Raw genomic sequence first — 15,214 nt, 5'->3', positions numbered from 1 at the left:
AAACACACCATCACACATGTATATACGTATGATTATGTCTGTCACCTAGATCTTTAAATACGAGCTTTTTTTTCAATCACTCACAAATTGTTTTTGAAGATTATTCCAATGGCTACAACTTCATGTAGATAATTCAAGAAAGTTTGTGTGCTTCTTGGATTTTGCTATGGGATATACAATGAGTTCATATAGGTAGCTATAGATCTTAGTCGTATTATAGTTGAGAGAAAACTACACCTTGTATAATGGAAGAAGTGACCGAGGAAGCCAAGTTCTAGGCATCATCCAAAACCCTTAAAACTTTTGGGATGCCTAGCTGACCCACTAACTATAAAGAAGTTAGTCATCTCAAGTATGTAAGAGAGAACATCTAAAATGTTAAATCATGCTAATGCCTTTAGTTTCTTTTTAGAAGATTTTACAAGTTTAGAGGCGCTAATTATATTTGCATCTTGGGCCCGTTTAAACATTCATAAAAGTTTGTTAAATGTTAATAACTTTCATGATGGCTTGATAGTTAATTATGTAACTAAGAATCATTTAATCAATTTGTTAAATGTTAATAACTTTCATGACGAATTGATAGTTAACCATACAATTAAGATCATTTTATTCTATTGTCATTGAAAACACCTCTTTATTGCATTCTCATTGATCTTTTATAAGCTTAAACCAAAGGTAGATCCTAGGACCTTCGCATTAAATTGGTCGACTAATGATAATAGCAGTAGCTTAGTAACAAGCTTAAATTAGATTTAACTCCTGGTTTGTAAAAATTTTCTCACAGCGATTAGGTAATGTCTTCTAAACTTTACCTCTTTCCTTTAAGATATTGAGGACAATGTCTCATTCAAGTTGGCGGAATGAAATACTTGATAGTTATATAATGTCTCTGTTGTGGTGATGTTTTTATTAATTTTTGTCGTAAAGACTAACTTTGGATAAATTTAAGTTAAAGATGGCTGAATATAAAGTGTAGTGACTCTAGAAATACATTTTCTTAGTCTTAGAGTTTAGTTACTCTTAAAAAAATTAAAAGAAATTATTTTCTAACATTTGTTTGTCATCTTCTTTTAATCTTCTACAGCTTGTTCTGGTGTTTCAACTTTTTATTTTATTATTTTTATTTATCTATTTATTTATTTTTTCTTTTTGCATGCATATCTTTAGATTATAAAACGTTGGAGACAATGTTTTGAACAGGTTATGGGGGTGAAGTGTCTTAAAAAGAAAGTTTACTTTTAAGACATTTTGTGTTATCATTTAATAATGAATGACATGATGAATTCTAAATTTTGGTATTTGTATTATCTTTGGTATTGACTTATATTACACCATGTTTGCCACTTTGCATGTTGATGATGGTGACAAATGTGAAATGAGAGACTTGATAATTCAAATTGATTGAGCTATTTGAAGGAATGTACATGTCATAGTAAATTTCATGTGATTTTTTGAACCTATTATCCTTGGAGATTACCCTGTTTACCTATACAGTATAGCATATTGTTATTTTATACAAGATGTCTATGTTTCTTTAAAGTCAACTAATAAAAAAATGAAATGAAAAAGAAGCTGAAAAAAACTTTTCCACCTGCATCTGAAAGTCCATTGAACTAGTAGATTTGAAAAACTACTTACAGCTATAAAAGATAACAAAAAGGTCATCTTTGATATGTTTAAACCTTCTTTGGCCATCCCCATTCTCTATTGTAAAGTATTCATAGTTAACCATTTTGAGCATATATATATAGAGAGTGTTGTTCCAATCTGGGATTTCGGATTGGAACAATGTCTGGGAGAGAGGCTGGTGGCTGCACATGGTGGAGCCCATCATGAGCAGCCAAACCAAAAAAATTAATAGAGTGTTGTTCCAATCCGGGAGTCCCGGATTGGAACAGCCTCCTATATATATATGTGTGTGTGTATATATAACCTTTTCTAACTCATCATCCTATACTACTTCAATGTAGAGTATCAACTTATGTTCTGTGTTTTCCATCACCCAATTATGTTTGAAAAAGTATGGATGATTATGTATTCATGAAAATAGTGCAATGCAATACACACACACACACACACACACACACACACACATAGATGTAAAAAGTGAAAAAATGATAAAAAAATGTAAAAAGCACATTGCAATCTCTAAAAGATCTATATTTTTTCAAATATATATTTTGTTTAATATAGTTTTATTTTTCCTATTATCCTCTATTTTGTTAGCCATGTCCCTACCTATGTTACATCATAGTAAAAATAATTTTTTATTTTAAGGAACTATAGTTTGAAATTGTAATACCCCATACCCGATTTTGACCCTGTTGACCACCCTTATAAATTGAGAGAGAGAGAGAGAGAAAGGAAAGAGAGAATAGAAGAGAGAGAGAAGAGAAACCGAACCGGATCCAACCCAACCCAACCCGCGAGCACGACCCGACCGGTTCTCCCATTTTCGGCCACCGTTCCGGTCAAGGTTTGTACCTATTTGAAGCTTGAGAGACGACCAACGTATCCATGCCGTCCTTGCCGCTGGAAATCGATTGGAAAGCTACCGATCGAAGCTTTGAAGTTCCGCGAAATCACCATCTTGATTCGCCGTGATTTCACCGGTTTCTGGTGAAGCCAGCACTTGGGTTTTGTTCCTTACCTTTCCCTCTGCCATTTCCGACTAACCACTGACGCCGGGGACGTCGTTTTGCCATTGATCAGCCGTTGAAGGATTCACGACTTCAGGAGCTCGATCCGGAGCCACCACCGCGAGTGGGAGGTCACCACCTCCACCATTGGACTCAGCGTGGCTTGAACTTTCAGTTCTAAGTTTTCCGTCGCCGTCGGTTGAATTTCGGTGACCATTGACTGGCAAGGGTATTTCGATAATTTCACAGTATAAGTGCAATTTTGTAATTTTAGATTTTTGTGGGTATTTTAGTAATTGCTAAAATTGAGGATAAAGTTGGTAATTTATGATTTTGAGGTTAATTTGGTAATTTTGATATTTGAGGGTATTTTGGTAATATTGAATTCAAGGGCATTTTGGTAATTTTGATATTTGAGGGTAATTTCGTAATTTCAAGAATTATGAGTATTTTGATGATTTATGATTTAAATTAAGATTATTTGAGGTTAACTGTGGAATGTGATTATATTGAGGAATTTGAGAATATTGGAGTTTATGATTATGGTTTAATTTGATTCTTATGAGAGTATTTTTATTTATTTTTAGGCCGATGATATCGATGTGCATTTGTTACTCGAGGATACCAAGAGGTAAGTAAACTAGATTTTCAAACGAGTCACAATAAACAATATATATGTTTGACATGTTTGGAAAGTCTACTTTGATATATACGGATATTGATTTATATGCTTTGTCTATGTGTTTATGTGATGTGTTGATAGGATGTGTTGTTATGTGTTATGTGTTATGTGTTATGTGTGTTTATGGACATGGGCATATGTATGTCTGAATATTTCATTGGCATGAGCACGAAATGCATTATGTTTTCTATAAAATGAGAAAGTGGATTTTTGCCAAATGGAATTTGTAGAAAAAAAAGATTGTTTTACAGTTTTAGCTTGGATGCTTGAATTCGTTACTAGCTTAGTGGAGGACACTCTAGATGTTTATATAGTTATGAGATAAGTGGGCGAAGGACGCATTGGCGAGAAGCCCAAAGAGTATGAAAGTTATGAAAGTTAAAGGAGTGTTCTACTAAGCGGTAATTGAATGAAGGTAGCTCAAGTAAGTGGTTTGAAAGAGAATGTGAAAGTTTGAGAAAGACAGAATGAGATTTCGATGATTTGTTTTACAATGTTTTCGAATACCATGGCACGTCATTCATCTGCACTATATTTATGTATGTATGTATTTTGGTATATGCAAAACTGGTTTACTTACTGAGTTTCGTACTCATTATAGTTTATTGTGATTCAATTTTCGTAAATCAGGATTGATTCGTGATGAGCGTCGAGAAGGACTTGAATGGAGGAATTAGATGGTTTGACATGAATTTTTAATTCTTCCGCTGCAGTTTGCATTTTATATTTGTATTTTCAAGGATATAATTTTTATGGGTTGTAAAAGGATTATTATTATTATTTATTATTATTTTATTTTTAAGCATCTATCAGTAAGATTCGCCCTGTGGAGGTCGGGGTGGGTCGTTACAGAAATAGAATTTGGTAATATGTATTAAAAGATATGTTTTGACTAACAATTCATTTGACTTGAGATCATATTATTGTAAGCTATAGGCATTATTTTTTCATATTGGTGAGAATGTGCAATATTATTTTTCTATTATTTTCTCTCAATTTACCATTCCTTGGAGTGACTGCTTGGTTTTTTTTAATTTAGAATGTCGCTTTTATCCGTGCGTTTTTGGAGTTTGACATGTCATTGTTGAAAGTAGTTTGATTAATGTAGCTTTGATAATTGATCATTTTGTATGAGTTTACTTTACTAATTTGTGTAAATGGTTGGTGTGGGACTAATACTTTTTTAAGCAAGACATAATGCTTATACTTTTATTTAGTTGTTGTTATTAATCTAATTGAAGAAGTAAACACAATTGCCCTAAAAAAGGATTCAATTTGGATTTGAATTTCACTTGATAATATCGCTTTAATCGCTAGGGACTAGCAATAAGATGGTTGGGGGTGTGATTAACACTAGAAAGTGTGGGGGGATGTGATTGACACTAAAAAGTGTACATTTAATAAATGTTACAATTATTATCTTCTCTTACAGTGTTGATTTATGCCCTCATAACTTATAAATTATCTTAACGCTTCCCAATATAATTTATGTTAAATTAAACTATAGTATGTCAATTTTATCATACTTTTATATCATAGATATATTTCAAGAATGAAGAGAAAATCATAGTCGAAAGTGGGAGATAAAGAAGATGGATTGCACTAAAAAAGAAAAAAAATAGAGCCAAAAGAAAGAAATGATAGTGAAGTGGCAGCCACTACTCTTGACTATCATCTCTTTCTTTTTTTTTTTAATTTGTAAATAAATAATAATAAAATAAGAATGAGAAAAGGCATTGGCTGCCTATAATAGGAGAGGAAGAGAAAAGAGGAGAGAGTAGCGAATTAGAGGGAGGTGCTGAAAGCTTAGTGCAGTAGAGGAATGAGAAATGGTACGCTTAATATTCAAAATTTCTTTTCTTTCCTTTTGTATTTAATTTTCTTGTGCAAAAACGTGGAATTTAATTCATAAATAACTTTAGTTTTATTTTCAATCTTAACTATTTTAATTTATGCATAATTTAATTTTAACAATTATTTTTATTTGAATTATGTTTAAATAAAAAAATAATAGTTGGGGTAAGGTGGAACTCTTATTAGAAAAATACGATTTAATCAAATTCTATTTTTAAATATACAAATTAAATTATTTTCTATTTAATATTATCCATATTTATATTTTAAAATTTTGATTTATTATAAGACAAATAAGGAAGTTTGGCATAACAGATTCTTAATATTTTCTTGTAAAATATGGTAAAATAGTATTTTGACTTTTGCAGACAAAATTTTGGCCCACTAAGTTCTTAATCCATAATAAAATTAATAAAAATTTTATTTAATTAATCTTTTTCATAATAAATTTAAATAAAAAGAATTTATTAAAATATATCTACTACTAAGAGTGATCCATAACCTTAACTAATTTATTTTTATAGTTTCACTTAAATTAAAGAGCGTGTATTTAAATTATCTATATATTTTGGTTTTTAGATAAATTAAAGAAAATTAACAATTTAAATATTTTGTTTGTAAATCGACATCGGACTCACTGAGTTATATTATAAAAAGACACTCTTAAAATTGAGAATAATTAATACTTTTGAGTCGTGGAAAAATATGTTGTAATACTCCTACTCCTAGGTTCAAACGTATGTTTCAATTAACCCAAATTGCCAAGAACTTAACTTAGCATGCTAATTACCAAATTAAGGATGGCAAAATTCACCATCTAGTAGATTCCCCAGCATGGCATTTAGTTGACAACTAATGGCCTAACTTTGGCCAATAACCTAGAAATTTACAAATAGCTCTCTTAAATGATAGGGTAAATCCACGCAACATACTTAATACTATCTACAGTTGTTGGCTAGTCATATTAGTCATTTACAATCTTCTGCCATGGATATGCATGAAAAGAAAATTTATCACACTGTCTTTATTGATATTTAGGCCTAAACAATCTAAAAATGATCTATATATCTACTTAGCACCCTTGATTGATGATTTGAAAACCCCTTAGATTGTTTGCATAGAAACTTTTGATACTTTTAGAAAAAAAAAACCTTTAATATCTGGGTTGTGTGATTGTGGACTATTAATGACTTTCCAACATATAGGAACCCTTTGGGATTTTTTTTTAATTTATTAGTTAAACCGGTCGGGTTGACTAATTGGTTCGAGTTAGACCCTGACTAAAATAGAATCCAATCAGTTTTGAATTTTGAACCAAACAAGTTCAAAGCTTCAACACAAACTGAAATAAAACTATAATAAATTTTGGGTTTGATATAGTTTGTGTCAACCTAATCTGAATGGCCATCCTTATTCAAAACGTTATTAAAGATGTCTAGTTTAAAACCTAGAATCAAAATTAATTTGTACTACTTATTAAACTTTTCAAAACAACACATTGTCAACATATTTCCTTGTAGAATCTTCGATCTCTACTTCTATTATTATCTAATTATGCTTCTCTATAATAACTAACAAAGATCAAGACGCAAAATTTATCTTCAATTATATTCTCAATGCAATACCCACTTCAATGAACACAACGTTGATATCATGAATCTCCCTCTTGGCCAAACCTAGATCTCTTTTTCTTTTCTTTTCTCTTTCCTTCTTCTTTATTTCTTCTTTCTCTCTTCTCTGTCTTTGCTTTTTCTTTGTTGATCTCTTTATCTTGTAATAGAGATGACATTCTTATTTTATTTATACTAGGATATTAAGCTTACTAAAGGATGGAAAAAGACTACATTACACTTAATATGTTTAAATGGGAAAATGTCCTAGAATGTTTGGGGGTATACCATATGTCCTTATAAGCTAAAACAAAGAAAGGGGTTAAGTTTATAGCTTAGGAAATAAACATAAACATAGTTAATAGAGCTATTTTTGGGATATAGGATCTAATTCTCATTTAGATAAAAGTCACACAAGTATATTTTTCTATTTAGATATAAATGTTTCAAAATCTAACATAAGTTACAAAAATCAAATAAGCAAAATTAAAAAGAAATTATGAAATTAATAAAATTTCAAATTTCTAACATTTAAAAAAATGCCCTTATATTTATCTTTAATTTTGATGGCAAGAATGAGGGGTTTTATAAGAGGGGTGCCAGTAATCCAACTTTTTTGGTCAGGGATAGCTTTGATACCATCTATAATGACCAACCCACTAGCAAGATATTGTTTGCTTTGGACTTCACGAATCCGTTTAGATCTGAATTCGAATTTGGATGCAAATGCATCCGGAAATCGCATAACCTACTCCTAATTATTTTTTAATTAAATTATTTGTTAAGTTAAAATTAAATAAAAAATATATTAGTTAAATAAAAAAATAATGTGATTAATTAAAAAATATAAATTGAATTAAATTTAAAAATATATTGAGATCCGCATTATTTTATGTGGATTTGTGGTGCTTTTATAATTTTATTTTTGGGTTTGTGCTGGAGTTAGATTTGAATTTATATTATTCTTGATGTTTGATTTATGTTATGGTACTTTTATTTGTGAATTTATGTTGTTCTATGTTATCCTAGATATTGAATTATTAATTGTTAAATTATGAATGGATTTTATTTGATATTATTAGATAACTTGTTGAATTTAAAATTATATTCAAAATTTTTTAATTTTAATCTATACGGATCCAGATATCTAGAATATTCATCCACATCTATGCGGACATTACCTATATTTGGATTTGAATCCGAATTGATATTTTCACATTTGGATTCGCGTCTAGATGCATAATTAGTCACTACTTGCTGCTGCAAAGCTGACAATTCAGAGTAGACACGTGGATGGGTAGTAATTTTGTCAAAACAAAAGGCCCTTAACTAACTACGTGGATCGGTAGAAATTACTGAATTAGGACACTCATTCAGTTCCTTTAAACAAAAAGATTTATTCTTAATTAAATACGAAAACATATTCTGTTAGATTCTTTGCAACATCAACTAATTAAAAAATTCTAAACTATTTCAAACGTCAAAGGAAAACAAATGATTTTATCATAGAAACGTAAGCTATGATAGGGTTTATACTCCATAAAATATACAACAATTACTTTAAATTGCCCAGAGCCACAAATAACGTTGATTAGTACTACTGATATATCTCTCAAAGAGACCTCTGTAAGTCCTGAGCTCATTGCTGAAGGTTGAAAAAAAAGGGGAAAAGGTACAAATTGATTTAACAAACAAGTTCTCCTCATTTCGTAGAGGTTAACAAAAATATATTCTATAAAAGCAACGCGCACGTTTCTCTCCTTCTCAGCGTACAAAGTGCATAAGGAAGAATTCGGTATAATACAACTGCAAAAATATGTTAATATATGTATATATAATAAATCAGTAATCTCGATCTAAATAATGGAACGTGCTTGGATTTAATTCAACAACTACGCATGTAAGTAAAAGTACTTGCCTGGAAAATAAATATAAAAAAAGAGTACGTTGATTTGGCATTGGAGAGATCAACCGTTTGGGCTTTACTTCCACAAAATGAATCCGAGTACAGAGTGGCCTATCATCTGCAAGTAAAAGAAAATCTTAATTAGTGATAAAAAAAAATCGCATACAAGCGCATATATGCAAGGTCAAAATTCTCGGATATATTAATAAAAAGTGGGACATTGGCAACCCCCAAGCAAATACCTCACAATACCACTTTTCTTTGTTAACCCCAATAAATTTTTGAAATAATATAAAATTCTGTTAACAACTCCATTAATGACAAAAATACCTTCAATTAAAATTTATTTGTATAAATCTCATTCTTCAATTCTTTTATAATTGTTAAACCCAAATTCAACAGGGTTCTTTTGGGTATAATAAACCTTAATAGTAAACACGTTTCAGAAAGCTGTTCTTCATTATATCTGAAATTTTCCTTAGTTTCATGCTTATATGGATGCTTGCCTTTGCTTCATTAGCTACTTTTGCTATCATAAGAAATATGAAAATTATATTTTAGTGAAGGGAAATCTTGAATTGTATGATCCTACAATACCTGTGTCACAGTCACACAAAACTAAGTAGTTGTCTTCTTCTTATTAGACTTCCTTCCTGCTCTGTTTTTGTATTGTTTCTACTGCCCTTTCCTCATTTAATAATTCAGGTTCTTCTTTTAAACGGATCTCGCTTTGTACAGAATTGAAAGGATTATTTTCGGTGCCTTTTGTGCTTTAGTTGATAATACAAACTTGCTTCTTCTTTTTCTTTTTAAATTGTTTTTTTCTATGACTTTTATTCATCTTTTATGGGTGTGGTTATATTAAAAGACTAAATATTTGTTTCACATATAAGAGTTGAAGGCGGTATTGTGAATGATGGGGTCTGTGATTAATGTTTGAGTGTTTTACACATCATATTTGAGATTGGTTAAAAATTCTTTTCCTTTATCATCTCCTTCAATTTGCATGACTATTTTCTCCTAAATTTAAAACTCTTAACAGTTTAAAAAATAAAAGAGAGTTTAAAAGGAATGTCTGTTCGTTAAAAAAAAAAAAAAGAACGGAATGTCTGTTTAAAGAATTTTTAGCAGATAAAATTTATTTGACTGTTAGGTGGTTTTAATTAGAAACTGCTAGGTTAACGTTGTAAAATAAATTAAGGGGCTTTTAAGAGGTATTTGGAGGGGTGCCAATTAATAGTCCCACCCATTAATAAGTTTCTTACCGTTACAAGTTTGCATAGCAGGATAGGTGAAAAAACTCCAGCTAGTGCAGCACTTGCATAAGCCATTAACAAGATGCCAGTAGACATCGATAACACCTTTAGCAAACAAAACATAATTAGTTAGCCAATTGTAATACTGTTGTTGAGATTCAGGTCAAAGAAGAAGAGAGAATGAGACTTTGTCCCTCATGTGATTTTGTTCCCACCACTCGAGATCTCTACTAAATTTTTAATTGCTTATTATATTTTCACATTCGAAAATGCTTTTTTGAGACCATTGCAAATTAAAACTAGTTAATTTGTTTATTAAAAGGCCAAATTTATCATTTAACAATGTACTTTTTATTTATGATTTTAACACTAATGATGAAATAAGACATTAAAATTTTATTTAGTAAGGACCTAACTACAATGTTTTAGAAGGACCAAAATATTATTCTTTAAAAAAAAAAAAAAAAAAAAGAGACTGTAAAGAAAATTTTTCACTCACTCTTTCTTTTCCTAGAATAACAGGAAGTGTTCGAATGCCAGATTTCTTGTCGCCCTCCACATCAGGTATATCCTATTGCAAAACCGAAACAAGCAAATTATATGGTGCTGATGATGAACATGAGATAGCTTTTTCATTTTTTATAAGTTAACATATGTATTCAATTTCTAAAAATACCTTGAGCAATGAAAGTACAATGCTGAAAATCGCTGAGAAAGCGACAGCAAATAGTAATGGTTTCGTGAACACCACAGGTCTACCAAGCACATATTTCTGCATGCAGGTATCAAATCCAATAATTTGATTAGTTAAAAATGTAATCAAATAATGATGTAAATGTGGCAATTGCGACCAAAATACGATGTGAAAGAGCCACTGGGCATAACTCGGTAGGCCTTAAAGACTCTTTGCGCCCGCGTACAGTGATCATCCAAATTCAAGTAATGTATATGAGGTGAAGCATATAACTTATGATTACTATACATTTTTCAAAAAAAAAAAGACTAAAAATAAATACATATACCTGTACGTGTAGGAAGGAAGGTAAAACATTATTAATTCCGTTCCCAATGACAATGGCCACTGCAGCCATCAATGGACTTGCCTTCCATCGAAGAAGGGGAAGCTGCAAACTCGAGAAGAACAATTAGATGAACTTAATTTGAAATAATTCTGGCAGTTATATATACTATTATTCCAAGGTTAGAGAGAAATTAACCGAGACAAAATTAGCCAACAAAGTGTTGGCTCCACTAGCAATGGAGTCCCCTTAAGTGGTTTGACTAGATTTGCTCCCCAGTTCGAGTCGCAGGGAAGTCGCCTTTGTTGAGAGAACCTGTGCCTCTCGGTTTGAGCGGGGACTTCTAGTCTGGGTTGTGGTACGGGCTTAAAGGTGCCTCCCACAGTTGGGGCCCTTCCCAGGATACCTCGTGATTAATATCAAAAAAAAAAAATTAATATTAAAACATGAAGTTGAATGGAAAAGCAAAAATGCTAGATCATAGTAAGTGTTTAAAGTGAATTGACTTCTCATAGACTGAAGCACTTAAACTTCCGCTTTCGATTTTTATTTTAGTCTCCAAACATGTATGTTAATATAGAGAGAACCAATTTAGGTGCTTACATGGATGGAATAAGCGGCTCCAAGTATGCACCGTAGGATGAGGGCGATAACAAGTGGTGGAGATCGAAGCATAACCCCCATGGCCAGACTCTGAAAATTGAGATCAAACAATTAAGGGTTACATATAATTTTGCAGTATGATTCAAATTAAAAGCAAATTCTTCCACGTTAAAAGAACACTTAAGAATAAAATTAAATGATGCGATTACAATATGCAGACCTAATTGTTTCCTCCGATGGGAAATTAACTATTCATGATCTGGACGAAGGGGAAAAAATAGTAACATTAAATTTCAATCTAATTTGTGAAATACAATAGGTAACTATACTTGAATAGATGAGCTAATTACATCAACTGTGGTAATTTAAGATATTTGGGATATAATTTATAAAGTAGTCTATGTGAAATTAATTAAGATATAATATTATCTTTTTGTTAACATTATAAAGTTACGCCATGAACTCTAGAATTGTTATTAGATATATGGGTGGATTAATTAATAGGCTACAATCTCTAGAGAAAATTATAAAAAAAGAAGATTTTAAAAAATTTATCAAATATTTTTTTAATGAAATAAGTTATTTTTGGTGTTTCAACTGTGATTCTAAACGAGACCTAACTCATACTTCAAGATTACTTCAAAATCTAGGATTGCTTCAAGTTTAACTATTTAGTATAGAATTTATTGTTGTTTGCAGGCTTGCCTTTTTTAACCAATCCTTATCATGTGAAAAATGTAATAAGAGTCCATTCATGCATAATTTTGGTTTTAATATAGTATAAAATTCATAAGCCTAAATCATATTCAAAAGATAGGTCATAAATTGAGGCTTGTCCCAAGATTGTATATTTAATTGAAGATCAACGGATAAGTAGAACTGCTATTAAGATGTCATAACAAACATATATAAAAGTGTATATCATATGAAGCACACATATAGAAGCTTTGGTTGGCAATTGCAATTGCCTCTCCTATTGAAATGTCTCCGGAAACAAGCGGGAGATTAGGCTTGTTAACCTTTCACAATGTTAAGTGGATTCGTTAGCAAAGTAAGAAAAACATATGAAGCTAGAAAAACGCAAAAAGAGTAGACGGAAGTACCTTGTCTATAGCAATATCCGACAATTGGTTTATGGCAACCACAAAAATATTCATCATTATTGTGGGCACTATGGGCTGAAATATTCATAAAAATGTAATTAATGTCGTTCAAATAATCTTAACAAGTAAGCCGACACTTTAAGTTTACCTTCAATACTTCAATTAAAAATGTGGGAGTCAAATCAGCAAGACTTTGAATTGGAAGCAAAGAAGATGATAATATCCCTACAATCTGATAAAATGAAAGATAAAAAAGTTAAATTTGACAAAATTTTAAGGAACTTAATTTAAGTCATTATATAACACAACCTCTATAAATTAATAGTGTTGGGATCATATAAAATATATTAATCAAAAGATATATTAATTGACTGGTAAATAAATAGTCTATTAATTTATAGTGTATATTTACAATTCAATGAATATACATTTAATCAATTAAAAATTTATCGTACTTTATCAATTTAAGGATGACAAAATAGTTTTGGAGAAAATAATTCTATTAAACCACACGGCTTAATAACGTGCCTGCATTAAAAAATGATAGTACCTGCACCTAAGAATAATAATATACTTATATATCACATACTATAAAGCAACTCACAATGCTAGTCCACGCATAGGGACGGGAAAGACGATAGAATGCATCTAACTTTTTGGTCAAAAAATCCAGAAAGCTCGTCGAAACAATATTCTCATTCTGGGATTTTGTTGCAGAATCATCTTGTAACGCCATAGGAACTGTTGATTTTTTCAATGGTTTGTGATATCTATTCATCATATCCTCATTGTTTCCAATTTTATTATTGGTTAAACAAAATGAGCTTTGTATGGAGCCTTTGACAGAGTACTTGTTGCTCTCCCTTCTATTTGCCAAGCCATATATTTGTGTCAATGGCGACTGGAATGTTTTAACAGTACCTAAAATGGCCAAAAGAATATAAAATTTATCCCATATATTATTAATTACACATATAAATTCACCATTCCAGGGGGAAAAAAATCATCTAAGTGTTAGTTTAATTTAGACATTATTGAAATATTAGAATGAAGCTTAGCAGCAAGTATCATGCTTACAAACTATATAAGACAAATCATAGAATTAAATATTTGACATGTTAGTTTTTTATCCATTCCATTTAACAAACAAATTATTATGGCCAGATGATAAAATCAACAAAATAAGATAAGAAGAAATAATTTGATTTAATTTAATTACTTTTTTATAATTTTAATAAGAACCATTCTATAATGCTGTTATAAAAATTACAACATCAATAATGCTATATATATGTACCATTAGATTTAATCAATAGATCACAAACTTGAAGTTAGTTAGGATAATATTTTGATTTCAATTGTTTAAAAATTTATTTTATCAATCATAGTATCAGTTAACATATTTTTATTAAGATTAAATAATAAAAAGAACAAGTAAATTTATCTAAACTTCAACATTTTTTTTAAAGCTATATGTATTTTAATATTAACACAACGCAATCTTAGTTTATCAATGTATTATTATTTCTTCTTCACCAAAAAAAATTGGTAGATTAATAAATATTGTCACAATCGATTCAACTAGATCTTAGCAAATGAGTAATTTCCAAAACAAAAATAAATGACAAAAGAGATATGTATTAACATTGTTGTTAAAAATTAAATAATTCATATTTATTTTGTAGAAATCTAAATTAGTACACATATTTGCATATTTAATTTTTAATTTTGTTCATGATTTAGAAAATTGTAATAAACTGAATAAAATGTAAAATTATATTTATCAACCTGCATATTAGCAGCAACTTGAATATTACCTATATCTACTAAATTAAGTCAATGGTGGTAATTAAAACATTTAATTATAAAGATCAATATAAACCTATTATCAATGCTGTTAAAAGTAATACAATATCATAGAAAAATCCTTTCAATAATAAAGAATTTAATTAAAAAAATAAGTGTTCAGATTACGTTTTAGGATGCAAAAAGCCTCAACAGTGTCAAAGTTTTAGAACAAAGCTTACCATTTTGCTGCAAAGGATGGTATTTCAGAGAGAAGCTTGAACACAAATTCATTTGAAGCAGCATGATGATTTGCTTCTTTTCCTTCTTCTTCACTGTGCAATATATAATTTTTATGCAGTGAGATTGACAAACTTTAAATGATCAAAACACTAAATATATTATACATGTCAGTCGAAGCAACTAGAGACGTCACTTAGGTTTTGAATAGTTTTGAGGTGTTATATATGAAAAATAATTGAAGCAATAAAATAAATGTTAATAAGATGCGATGAATATGACTTTAAAGGACTCGCCTATCTTGCAACAGTGGCATCATGCCACCGTTTTTGTCATTTCTGTGTAAAATTTCATGAAGTCCTTTCACTTATTCTTATTTAAACTTTGCTTCACAAATATTAAGTTCATTTCTCCCAAACCCGTGAATCCTTCAGCGGCCGATCAACGGCCAATCGGCTCCTCCGGTGGCTGTGGTTGGTCAGAAAAGACAGAGGAAATTGTGGAGAACAAAACC

At 30.3% G+C, this 15,214-nt stretch overlaps 1 pseudogene; it reads right to left on the bottom strand.

Annotated features, from left to right (window-relative positions):
* Positions 1-2,674: 2,674 nt before the first annotated feature.
* LOC18037752 lies at positions 2,675-14,796 on the bottom strand (annotated as a pseudogene).
* Positions 14,797-15,214: the final 418 nt, after the last annotated feature.

Source organism: Citrus clementina, unplaced genomic scaffold, assembly GCF_000493195.1.
Source record: "Citrus clementina cultivar Clemenules unplaced genomic scaffold, Citrus_clementina_v1.0 scaffold_7, whole genome shotgun sequence".
NCBI lineage: Eukaryota > Viridiplantae > Streptophyta > Magnoliopsida > Sapindales > Rutaceae > Citrus > Citrus x clementina.
The sequence above is the reverse complement of the archived record's forward strand: the minus strand, read 5'-3'. Positions and strand labels throughout refer to the sequence as shown.